Raw genomic sequence first — 12961 nt, forward strand, 5'->3', positions numbered from 1 at the left:
GCGCTGAGAACAAAGAGCCGTGCCGGCGTGATGCACCCCATTCCAACGGAGCTGAGGCGCAGCTTCAGGGGCTGCAGAGCCGGGGCTAAGCTAAAGGCTAAAACAACGGGAGAATCACTGGAGATACAAGGCTGGTATTCCTGCAGTGGTGATGGGCAACGTGAACTCGCTGGTCAACAAGACGGACGAGCTTGCTGCATTAGTGAGGAACCAGAGGATCTACTGGGAATGCAGTCTCTTCTGCTTTACAGAGACTTGGCTAACCGCTAACATCCCCGACGCTAATGTAAACATCCCCGGATTCGTCACGGTGAGGGCGGACAGAGACTGCGTGCGCAGTGGCAAAGCTAAGGGCGATGGGCTCGCTATCTTCATTAACAACAGATAGTGTAATCCTGGACATGTGACTGTTAAAGAGACTGTCTGCTGTCGGGATGTTGAACTACTCGTGGTGAGTTTAAGACCATATTACATCCTGCAGGAGTTTTCACACGCCATTGTTGTTTGTGTGTACATGCCCCCCCGAGCGGACGCGGCGTGTGATGTCATACACGCGACCATCGCTAGGCTTCAGACACAACACCCGGATGCCTTCGTCGCGCTGTCTGGTGACTTCAACCACGTCACGCTGGACTCCACACTGACCTCATTCACCCAGTTTGTGGACTGTCCCACCAGGAAAAAAAACAGGACAATTGACCTCCTGTATGCCAACATCAGTGATGCATACACGGCCATCCCTCTGCCCCCACTTGGAAAATCTGACCACAATCTGGTTTTCCTGCAGCCTTGGTACAAACCCTGTGTGATGAGGCAACCATCAACAACACGCTCCTTCAGGAAGTGGTCTAAGGAAGCAGAGGAGACCCTGAGGGACTGCTTTGCATCCACAGACTGGAGTGTGCTGCATGACTCTCCCAGCAAGGACATCTGGTTGCTTCGTCTGCGCAGAGTGTGGCATGTTTAGCTCAATGCCCTTTTCCGCCTCTAGTGATAGCGATAGCGTTTGTACTAAGTGCCAGCTAGTTAGCTGTTTGGTGGAGAAGGTCGACCAGTTAGAAGTGCGTATCCAGGGATTATTAAGGGATAGGCAGCCAGAGGCAGCGTTAGCAGCCCCCGGTACCCTAGGGAGAGTTAGCACCCCCTCGACTCCGGCGTCAGAGCCCTCACAGCGGGGCGACGACTCGGCGGTCTAGCCGGAAAGCTAAGGCTAATGCTAATGCTGAGGCCAAAGCTAGCCCACCGGAACACCACGCTCCTCCCATTCGCGTGTCAAACAGGTTTGCGCCGCTCAGTGAAGCACCCACTTTGAAGCCTGTTAAAAGTACTCTGGTCATAGGAGACTCGATTGTTCGACACGTGAAATTAGCTACTCCGTTAGGGGCGCCAGCGGTCACAGTTAAATGTTTATCGGGAGCCAGAGCGCCGGACATTAGTGGCAACCTTAGATTAGCTGATGAGATATTCGAGGATAGTCATTCATGTAGGGGCCAATGATATCCGTCTGCGGCAGTCAGAGGTAACTAAGGCTAATATTAGAGAGGTGATTAAACAGGCCCAGACAAATGTCCGATGCCGTAATCTGCTCTGGCCCCATCCCAATGCGGCGCAGCGCTGAGGCCTACAGCAGGCTTACGGCGTTAAACTGCTGGATGTCCAAGTGGTGTTCCGAAAATCAAGTGGGCTTTATAGATAATTGGTTACGATTTGAGGGCAAGCCTGGTCTTATAGGTAGGGATGACGTCCACCCCACGCAGGAGGGTGCTGCCTTACTTTCGTGCAGCATAGCACATAGTCTTTTAGTTAGTCGGTAGAGTAGCGTAAACTGCTGCTGACAGTCCAGAGCCGGGACCAGGCCGCAGACAGACAGGCTAAACCGACCATCTGTGATCCGCCTTGAGGCGTCACCCAAGATTAACCTTGAGACTGTCTTTGCCCCAAATTAAAACTAAATTTAATCACAGAAAAACTCAAATCAGTCTGCTTAAATAACCTTGTCAACATATATCCATGTTCTGATGATAGCACTAACACCTTAGATCTAAAACTTGGACTACTTAATATAAGATCATTAAATTCTAAAGCAGTCGTCGTAAATGAAATTATAAGCGATCATAAATTTGACTCTTACTGAAACGGGTTCGACCAGATGAATATTTAGCTTTAAATGAAGCCACGCCTGTAGGCTATAATTATGCACATAGGCCAAGACTATCAGGCAAGGGAGGTGGAGTCTGTGTAATATACCAAAATACTCTCGATATTAGTCAGAAACAAAGCGACACTTACTTCCTTTGAGGTCCTCTCTATTCACGTCACAAAAAAGAAGGCGTTCTCATTATTTAACATTTACAGACCACCAGGGCCCGACTCTGAATTTATAAAAGAATTTAGTGACTTCGCTGCAAACCTGGCTGTGTGCAACGATAAAGTAATAATTGTAGGAGATTTTAATATTCACTTTGGGAAGGCAGATGACCCACTAAAAAAGGCATTTACTTCAATCCTAGACTCTGTTGGTATTTCCCAAAATGTAATAGGGCCGACACACTACTGTAGTCATACGTTAGATTTAGTTTTGACACTAGGTCTTAACATAGACAAGCTTAATATCCTACCTCAAACCACAGCGCTCTCCGACCATTACTTAATTTCATATGAGCTACAATTTAGCCATAACATATATACGTCCCCTCGTTATTCAACAAAGCGTACACTATAAAACCTTCTACCGCCCTACAATTTATAGAAAATCTCCCAGAGCTATCAACCCCAGTCTCCACTCCATCAGATCCAATGGAACTAGATTTACTAACCGATTATTTAGAAAATACCTTACGATCCACTTTAGAAAAATGTGGCCCCACTTAAAATAAAAAGAATAAGGCAGAAAAAGCTCACCCCGTGGTACAACGATAAAACCCGGACCTTAAAACAAACGGCTCGGAAATTAGAGCGGAAATGGCGTCATACCAAACTAGAAGTGTTCCACACTGCCTGGAAGGACAGCCTTATAGAATATAGAAATGCTCTCACAGAAGCTCGCTCAGCATATCTGGCCTCGCTGATCGAGAATAATAAGTATAATCCTAGAATTCTGTTTAATGTGATTTCCCAAATCACACAAAATCAGGCAGGTAATGAACCAGAAATCCCAGCAACTCACCAGTGAAGTTTTTATGGACTTCTTTAATAATAAAATTGATAATATTAGACAACAAATTCAACCCACAGGATCAAATTCAAATCCAGCTTGGCTGTCATCTGACTTGGCTGATATAGAACGAAACACAGCTGTAGAAAAGAGTCTGGAAACCTTTTACCCCCCCCCCCCACAGCTAGAGCTAGAGAAGATTCTCTCTTCTGCAAATTGCACAACCTGCACACACGATGCAATTCCATCAAAATTACTCAAAGTACTGCCAGTTATTATAAACCCTCTCTCAACTATTGTAAACTCGTCCCTTAGTCTGGGCCATGTTCCCAAAGCTTTTAAACTAGCAGTTATCAAACCTCTGATCAAGAAACCAAATCTTGATGTCACCGTTTTGTCTAATTACAGGCCTGTTTCTAACTTACCGTTTATATCTAAGATCTTAGAAAAAGCTGTGGCCCAACAACTTAGTTCATATCTACACAAGAACCACATATATGAAAAATTTCAGTCTGGATTCAGGCCACACCACAGCACTGAAACGGCTCTAGTTAAGATAACTAAATGATCTTCTTGCCTCTGATCAAGGCTACATATCTCTCTTAGTGCTACTTGACCTTAGCGCGGCTTTTGATACAATAGACCACAATATTCTCCTAGAAAGCTTAGAAAACATGGTTGGAGTCACAGGGACGGCCCCATCATGGTTCAGATCTTACCCATCAGAACGTTATCAGTTTGTTAGGGTAAACAATTTATCTTCCAATTATTCAAAAGTGAGATTTGGAATTCTGCAGGGGTCTATATTAGGACCATTACTATTTACACTATACATGTTACCGTTAGGCACAGTTATTGTAACCAAGTAACCATGGCGTAAACGAGCGAGCGACCGAGAGAGTACGAGGCTGACTAGCCTGTTAACTTTTAAACACATTTTATTTATTTTAATTTTAGTTATTTATCTTTAACTTGTTATTTATTTATTTATTTATTTTTAACCTACCGGACTGTCTAAAGACATGGCCCCACTCAGCTCTCCAGCTGGTTGTAGTAGCTGTCTGTGGCTGAGCCAGAAGGTCGTGGAACTCGAGGGAAGAATCTCGGTGCTCCACCAGATTAAAGACGATGAGGATCTCCTTGACTCCATGATGGCAACATCTCAGCCGATCAGCGCTGGATTAGACGGCAGTCTACTTCAAGCGGCTGCTTCGGCTGCGGGGGATGAGGAGCATTGGCCTCGACTCGGAGCTAAGCCTAAGGTGTACTGCTCCACGCCGAGCCAGGCCGAGCCATGGTCTGTTGCAGGTGGACGCTCGCGGGATGGTAGGCACTCCGCCCGCCACCCGACAACTAGGAAGATCTGTATAAACAACAGATTCTCCGTACTGGAAGAGCTGGATGATGCCACTCCAACAACACCCATCAGTGAGCTCTCCAGCCATCAGGCTGCACCTGACCTGCAGAACTGTGGTTTAGCTCCGAGGGACATCCCCACCTCCAGAAGACCATCCGGCCAAGCTCCCTCCCAGACCCACACCCTGAGCGATCAGCCTGAACCCCCACAAGAAACTGCCGATCAAACACCACTGATCACCGAGCCGCGACCTCATCGTTTACCCCCGCGACAGACCCGCAGGCCTCAACAAACCACCCTCATAGTTGGCGACTCAATCGTCAGGAACATTCAGCATCGCTCAGCTGCTGTCCACTCAGTCTCTGGTGCAAAGGTCTCTGACATTACGCTGCAGCTTCCCAGTCTTTTAAGAAAACACCATTCAGCGGAGAGGATAATAATCCACGTGGGATGTAACGACATCAGAAACCAGAGCACAGAACTGTTAAAAAAAGGACTTCACATGCCTGCTGTCCTCCATACAAGACTGTGGTAAATCTGTTTTTATTTCTGGACCAATTCCTTCACTAGGAAGAGGCTCAGGTCATTTTAGTAGACTTTTAAACCTTCATACCTGGCTTCAGAATACCTGCCTTTCCAAAGGTTTGACTTTTATAGACAATTTTAACCTCTTCTGGAACCGCCCCTCCTTCTATAGATCTGATGGGATTCATCCTAATAGGCTGGGTGCTCAGATTTTAGGACATATGTTTTACTCTGTTTTTAATTTGAAATGACAACTCAAGACCTACAATGCAAGTTCAATCATACCAGTAGTCACTAATAGTAGGAGACCTAGGACCAGCATTTTTACAAGAAATACCAAGAATCCACATAATTTTAATGTTTTTATTAATCGCGATAATCTTAATCAGCATTAAGCCTTCTCTAATTTCCATAAACCCCCAAGAAAACTGTACTGATAACCCAATGAGTAGTCTTGAGAGTTTTAAGAAAAGAAAAAGGTTTAGGTATAATCCATCTGAATATTAGAAGCCTACTACAAAAAGATAGAATGGATCATCTTAAAATCCTGGCTGCACAGTCTGATCCTGATATAATCGTTTTAACAGAGACCTGGCTTAGACACTGTACCACTGATGAAGATATAGCTTTAAATGATTTTATCCTCCATAGAAAAGACAGAGTTTCAAGGGGAGGGGGAGTTGCTATTTATACCAGAGTAAATTTACAAGCTAATGTTTTATGTGCAGTATCCAAAGAAAAAATAGCCCTCCAGGTTTTACTCGGAAAAAATAACTCGTGTTTTAATTGGGATATACAGGCCTCCCTCTGCCCCACACTCTGCAGTCGAGGAATTAGCGGATCTTTTAGTGAAATTTAGTGCTTCTGAATTGCTGGTCCTTGGTGATTTTAACCTCAACTGGGTTTCTAATGCATACGATCAGTTAAAGGAAATATGTTGCAATCTTAACCTAACACAGTTAATCAGTGAACCGACTCGCCCAAATCTGAAAGAACCCACCAAGTCAACCCTGATAGATCTAATACTCTCCAATAAAGCTGACAAAATTACTGCCTCAGGAGTTTTTGAACTTGGCATAAGTGATCATTGTCCCATCGGATGCATTAGAAACAGTTGCACAAACAAAACAGGCTCTCGGTTGGTGGTTAGAAGAAATTTTAATCATTTTAATGAGCAAGCTTTCCTTTCTGACTTAGCAATGAGTGAAATCCACCTTACACTAGAAATCTCAAATGTTGATGGGGCACTAAACCACTTCAGTAAAACTTTCCTAACAGTGGTAAACAAACATGCCCCATTCAAAAAGTCAAGAATCAGAGACAGATCAAGTCCCTGGTTTACGGGTGAGATTCTCATTGTTTAAGGCCAGAAATAAAGCTTGGTCAACTGCTAGACGCTCAGGGGAGAGAGACCATTGGCTTACCTTTAGACAGCTGAGAAATAAAATGTACCTCTGCTGTTAGAAAAACTAAATCAGAATATTACTTTAGCTTAAATCACCAGCACTAGAAACCCTCAGAACTTCTGGAAAATAGTAAATTCTCTAAAAAATAATTCCCCCCTTTTTCCAACAAGCGTTTTAGTTGACGATCAGCTGATTTCTGTCCAGAAGGAAATATGTCAAGCCTTTAACTCTCATTTTGCTGCAGCCGGCCACATCTTTGATAAGAATAACACAAACCCATTGAATAAAACTGATCTCAGCTCTACTGTTTCTAGAACGCATGGTCTTTTCTCACTCCAGCCATTTTCTCCATATTTAGTTGCTAATGCCCTGGCTAAAATTAATCCACGAAAAGCCACTGGAGAAGACGGGCTGGACCCCTTTTTATTGCATCTCGCAGCCCCGATTATTTTAGAATACATTTTAAACATCTTTAATCTTTCAGTTTTATCTTGCAGAATTCCCAGGGTCTGGAAAACAGCTCATGTAATTCCTCTGCATAAAGGTGGTGAGACAACAGATCTGAATAATTATAGGCCAATCTCAAAACTGTCGTGTTTAGCAAAAAATGTTAGAATCTCTAGTAAACCAGCAATTGAAATCATTTCTTCATGAAAATTCTGTTTTATCTAAATATCAGTCTGGTTTCAGAGAAGGTCACAGCACTATCTCTGCTACGACACTGGTTTTAAACAATCTTTATTCAGACAGACAAGAGGAAACATTGTGCAGCTATTTTTATTGACTTAACAAAAGCATTCGACACAGTTGATCACACTCTTCTTTTACGGAACTTAGAAAAGATTGGCTTTGATGCAACTGCGCTGGACTGGACCCAAAACTCTCTCACTGACAGAAATCAATGTATGGCATTGAATAATTATAAATCAGAGTTGGTATCTGTATCTAAAGGTGTACCACAAGGTTCAATTTTGGGTCCAGTCTTATTTAATATCTACATAAATGATATTGCTACCTCTGCTTCAACCTCAGACTGCAAGATTCACCTTTATGCAGATGATACAATTTTATATTGCTCAGCTGATTCTATTCATGCTGCAACACGAAAATTACAGAGCTCATTTAATGCTCTGCAGGTGGCATTATATAAGCACAAACTAGTTTTAAATGCCACGAAAACTAAGTTCATGCTGTTTTCCAGATCTTTTAATACTGATTTTAGTACTGTAAATATTACTACCCTGGCAGGATCCACCATTGAGAGAGTCACAGAATATAAATACCTTGGCATATGGCTGGATGATAAACTCAGTTTTAAACCACACATAAATAAATTAGTCAGTAAATGCCGACAGAAGCTGAGTTATTTTTATAGACATAAGTCCTGTTTCCCCATGCACGCCAGAAAAAGACTAGTTGAAGCAACTTTACTATCAGTGCTGGATTATGGTGACGTTATTTATAAATATGCTCCCTCCAGCTCTCTCAAAATTACTGGACCCAGTGTATCACTCTTCCCTGAGGTTCATCACTGGAGATCCATACAGAACTCACCACTGTGAGCTGTATGCAAAAGTTGGGTGGCCCTCTTTAACAGTACGAAGGGAAACACATTGGTTGATTTTTATTTATAAGACACTTTCCGGTCATTTGCCAGAGTACATCACTTCACTGATGAATACAAATAACAGTAATTATCAGACTCGCTCTAGTAATTGGATCAGCTGCCAGGTACCAAGAGTTTTTACAGAACTGGGAAAATCTGCTTTTAGTCACAGTGCACCAGTGAGCTGGAATTCACTACAGGAAACATTAAAACTCAGCTCACTGGTGTCGCTCAGTCATTTTAAACTTTTAATATCAAACCACCTACAGACAGCCTGTACCTGTTTTACTTAATTATATTTATTCGTAACTTATTTTTGTATTAGTTCTCCTTAGTTTTTTATCTCTATTTATTTATTAATTTCTTACCATTTAAAATCTCAAGTTCTATTTTTATCTACTTTTATCCACTGTTATTTAAAATTCTTTTAATTTAAAATGATTAAATGTAGTTACTATTTTCTATGTCATGTCAATCCCTGTTTTTGTAAATGCTCGGCTACATTGAAAATGGGGGTTGCCCTCAATGTACTTCTGAGTCAAAAGGTTGGTTGGTTGACTTTCATTGTTATGCAGACGATACTCAACTGTACACATCAGCCAAACCTGATGACCAATACAGGTTAAAGAAAATGGACGACTGTGTAAAAGACGTGAAAGGCTGGATGTCACGCAACTTCCTCCTATTAAACAGTAACAAAACAGAGGTTCTCCTTCTCGGTCCAAAATTAGCAAGAAGTAAATCACCAGATTTAATCTTAAATCTCGCCGAATTTCCAGCCACACCTGGCTCAGCAGCAAAAAATCTTGGCGTTATAATAGATTCAGATTTATCATTCGATCAACACATAGGCAGCATCACTAGGACAGCTTTTCTACATCTTCGCAACATTGCCAAGATCAGAAATGCCCTGTCCCTGCGTGATGCACAAACACTAGTACAGCCTTTATTACTTCCAGGCTAGACTACCGTAACATGCTACTGTCAGGATGCACGAGCAGGAATTTAAACAAACTCCAACTAGTCCAAAACGCCGCAGCCAGGGTCCTCACTAAAACTAGAAAATTTGAGCATTAGTCCAGTGCCATCATCACTACATTGGCTACCTATTAAATTCCGTATTGATTATAAAATCCTTTTATTGACTTACAAAGCCCTACACGGTCTTGCTCCTGAATACCTGCAAGACCTTATTTCTCATTATGAGCCATCACGACCACTCAGATCCCAGAGCGCTGGCTTATTAATAGTCCACAGAATTCAGAAGGTTTCAGCTGGGGGAAGAGCTTTTTCTTATAACGCCCCCAAATTCTGGAATGATCTTCCAGAAACTGTTCGGGATTCAGACAGACACAGTCTCAATCTTTAAGACTAGACTGAAAACTCACTTGTTCAGTTTAGCTTTTGGTAGCTAATGTTCCCCCTTAGATAAAGGCAGCAGATCCAGGGGTCCATGGACACAGGGAATTATAGTAAACTGAGACGCTGGTGCTGTCGTCCCGCTGCTCGCACGCGGTCACTCAAGTTTGTGGACGGTGGAGCGGAGGGATGCCAAACTGTCTCAGAGTGCTGCCGTGTCTGTGTGTCCTTCTGGTTCTCTCCTTTTAGTTAAGCTGTCAGTCAGATCTGCCGGAGTCATTAGCCACACTCTGTAAATGTTTACATTCCCCGTTTATGTACAAACGGATAGAACAAAACTAATTCCCTTTACCTGCTTTTTTTCCGAGTATACAATCACCCATATGTCCAGCTGGACACTGAAGGACGACTGACTGCCGAGCCCTCCTGCTACCCACTTCAGACCAGCTGCCCACGCCCCAACCACCTACCTTGGATGAGCTGCCCACCCTACGCTGATGTTCTCATAGACTCCTAGTTATTCCTAATACCAATATTACTGCTGTTAATATTAGTAATATAATCACTTGTAGGTAGTTTGACCAGAGGAGGATGGTCCCCCCTGGTGAGCCTGGTTCCTCCCAAGGTTTCTTCCTCAGTTCTGAGGGAGTTTTTCCTTGCCACTGTTGCCCCTGGCTTGCCCACTGGGGAGTTTCTGTACATTCTTACAGTTCTCTTGAAACTTTCTTTTCTGAAATTCTGTAAAGCTGCTTTGTGACATCCGTTGTAAAAAGCGCTATACAAATAAATTTGATTTGATTGAGGGGGTAACAGACTGCACAACTGACTATCAACTTCTGCATGGACACTGTGGTTCCTGTAAGAACTGTTCGCTGCTTTCCTAATAACAAGCCCTGGATTACAAGTGACAAAGGACCTCTTAAACAAAAAGAAGAGGGCCTTTAAAGACAAGAACCAGGAGGAGCTGAGGAACATTCAGCGGGAACTCAAGTCCTGCTTAAAGGAGGCCAAGGAGACCTACAGAAAGAAGGTTGAGCAGAAGTTACACGATAACAACATGAAGGAGGTCTGGGACAGTATGAGGACAATCACAGGATGCAAGCCAAGGAGTGACAGTGTAACAGCTGGAGGTGTGGAGAGAGCGAATGAACTCAATCTCTTCTATAACTGGTTTGATTGTCCTGTTTCATCCTCATCTGCTTCTGTCTGCCCTGCCATCACAGCAACCTCAGCCTCTGCCCCTCCAGACACCTCACTCCCTCTTCTCAGTGCTGCACAGATCTCCCTCCCACAGACTGTCAGCACACCCAGTCCACCCCCCCCCCCCCCTCCTCCTCACTTCTCTGCAGACCAGGTCACAGGGGTGCTGAGGAGACTCCGCTCTAGGAAGAAAGCTGGACCTGACAAGGTGAGCCTTCTTAAGGCTTGCGCCTCTGAACTTGGGTTACCCTTGTCGAACATCTTCAACATGAGCCTGCAGCTGGGAAGGGTTCCCATGCTGTGGAAAACCTCATGCCTGGTACCTGTTCCCAAGAAACCTGACCCCAGTGAGCTCAACGACTACAGGCCAGTTGCGTTGACATCCCACATTATGAAGACCATGGAGCGACTGCTTCTCCCCCTTCTCAGACCCCAGGTACAGCATGCACTGGACCCTCTCCAGTTTGCCTATCGGGAGAGGATTGGTGTCAAGGACGCCATCACCTACCTCCTCCACCGAACCTACTCTCATCTGGACAAGGGGAATAGTGCTGTGAGAAATCATGTTTTTTGATTTCTCCAGTGTTTTTAATACCATCCAGCCCTCACTTCTCAGAGACAAGCTGGTGAAGATGCAGGTGGATCCTCACTTGGTGCATTGGATCTCACCTGCAGACCACAGTACGTGAGGCTGACTGACGGTATATCTGAGACTCACCACAGGGGACTGTGCTCTCCCCCTTCCTCTTCACTCTCTACACATCAGACTTCCAGTACAACTCTGAGATGTGCCATCTGCAGAAATTCTCAGATGACACTGCCATTGTTGGATGTGTCAAGGGTGGTCAGGAGGAGGAGTACAGGAGACAGGTGGAAGAATTTGTTGCTTGGTGTCGACTGAACCAACTGCAGTTGAACATATCCAAGACCAAGGAGTTGGTGGTGGACTTCCGTAGGTCTGGACTACCCCTGCAGCCAGTCTCCATTGAGGTGGTCGATGTGGAGACGGTCGATGTGGAGACGTTCAAGACCTACAAGTACCTTGGTCTGCATCTGGACAACAAACTGGACTGGTCAACAAACATGGACACCCTGTACAGGAAATGAGAGTCGGCTCTATTTCCTGAGGAGACTGCGGTCCTCTAACATCTGTAAGAAGCTTCTGCAGATGTTCTACCACTCAATCGTGGCCAGCATTCTCTTCTATGCCGTGGTTTGCTGGGGAGGCAACATGAAGAGAAGAGATGCATCAAGGCTGGACAAGCTGGTCAGGAGGGCCGGGGCAGTGGTGGGAGTGGAGCTGGACTCTCTGGTTACAATAGCAGATAGGAGGACTTTGGATAAACTGCTTTCTATCATGAACAATGATAGTCACCCACTTCACACCATCATCATGAAGCAGAGGAGTGTGTTCAGTGGCAGGCTGCTGTCACAGAGCTGCACAACAGACAGACTTAGAAGATCATTCATTCCGAGAGCCATCAGACTCTTCAATTCCTCTCATCGGGGACGGGATGCTGCTGCTGACTGAGTTTAACCCAGTCACGCTACATGGACTTTATTCAACTACTCAACCGCTTAATAATTTACTCACAATTACACTTCCCCAACCTCTCTTACACTCAAGTACATTTACTCATGGTGGGGCATTCATATATTCACTTTACAGAACTATATTTTTTACATGCACATATTAATAATTCTATGGCACAGTCACTCTTATAACCAATGTCATTTGCACCTTGCCCTGTTAATTTATTGGCTGTTAGCAAAATCTACTGCACTGCTCCATCTAGATAGTTCTTTACCTTGTACAGAAAGTTTTTATACCCTTATATATTTTCTATTCTTCTGTGTTTAATAGATGTTGAATATGTTTCTTGCTGTATTGTTGCTGCTGGATGCCTAAATTTCCTTCGGGATCATCCATCTATCTAGTAAATTTAGTTGTAGTGGATTTTGATTGTTTATATACAGAGTTATTTAACCCTGAACAGGCCATGTTTAACATGTGCTTTGTGTTCAGGTGTAGCTGTAGTGGAGCTGATGAAGGAATGTTGGCTTTTAGAGTTATTAAAAACAAACTTGTTACGGGACGGCGGGGAGGCGGACCCAAGTGCAGAACTGAAAAACCAGTGAAGAGAACCAAATAAATTCACTGCGGCAATGGAGCGCATGTTTGGAAGGCTGTGATTGAGGTGACCTGGAACCAGGCCGAACCACCGCGTACTGACCGGCAGTTACCCATGTGCCAATGGCTAAGGCACCCCAAAGAAATGAAAATGAAGAGGGAGGGAATGACAAACGGGGGAGAAATAAATAAATAAATAAATAAAATCCTGAAACCAGCGTTC

Source organism: Pygocentrus nattereri, chromosome 8 (assembly GCF_015220715.1).
Source record: "Pygocentrus nattereri isolate fPygNat1 chromosome 8, fPygNat1.pri, whole genome shotgun sequence".
In the NCBI taxonomy this organism is placed as follows: Eukaryota; Metazoa; Chordata; class Actinopteri; order Characiformes; family Serrasalmidae; genus Pygocentrus; species Pygocentrus nattereri.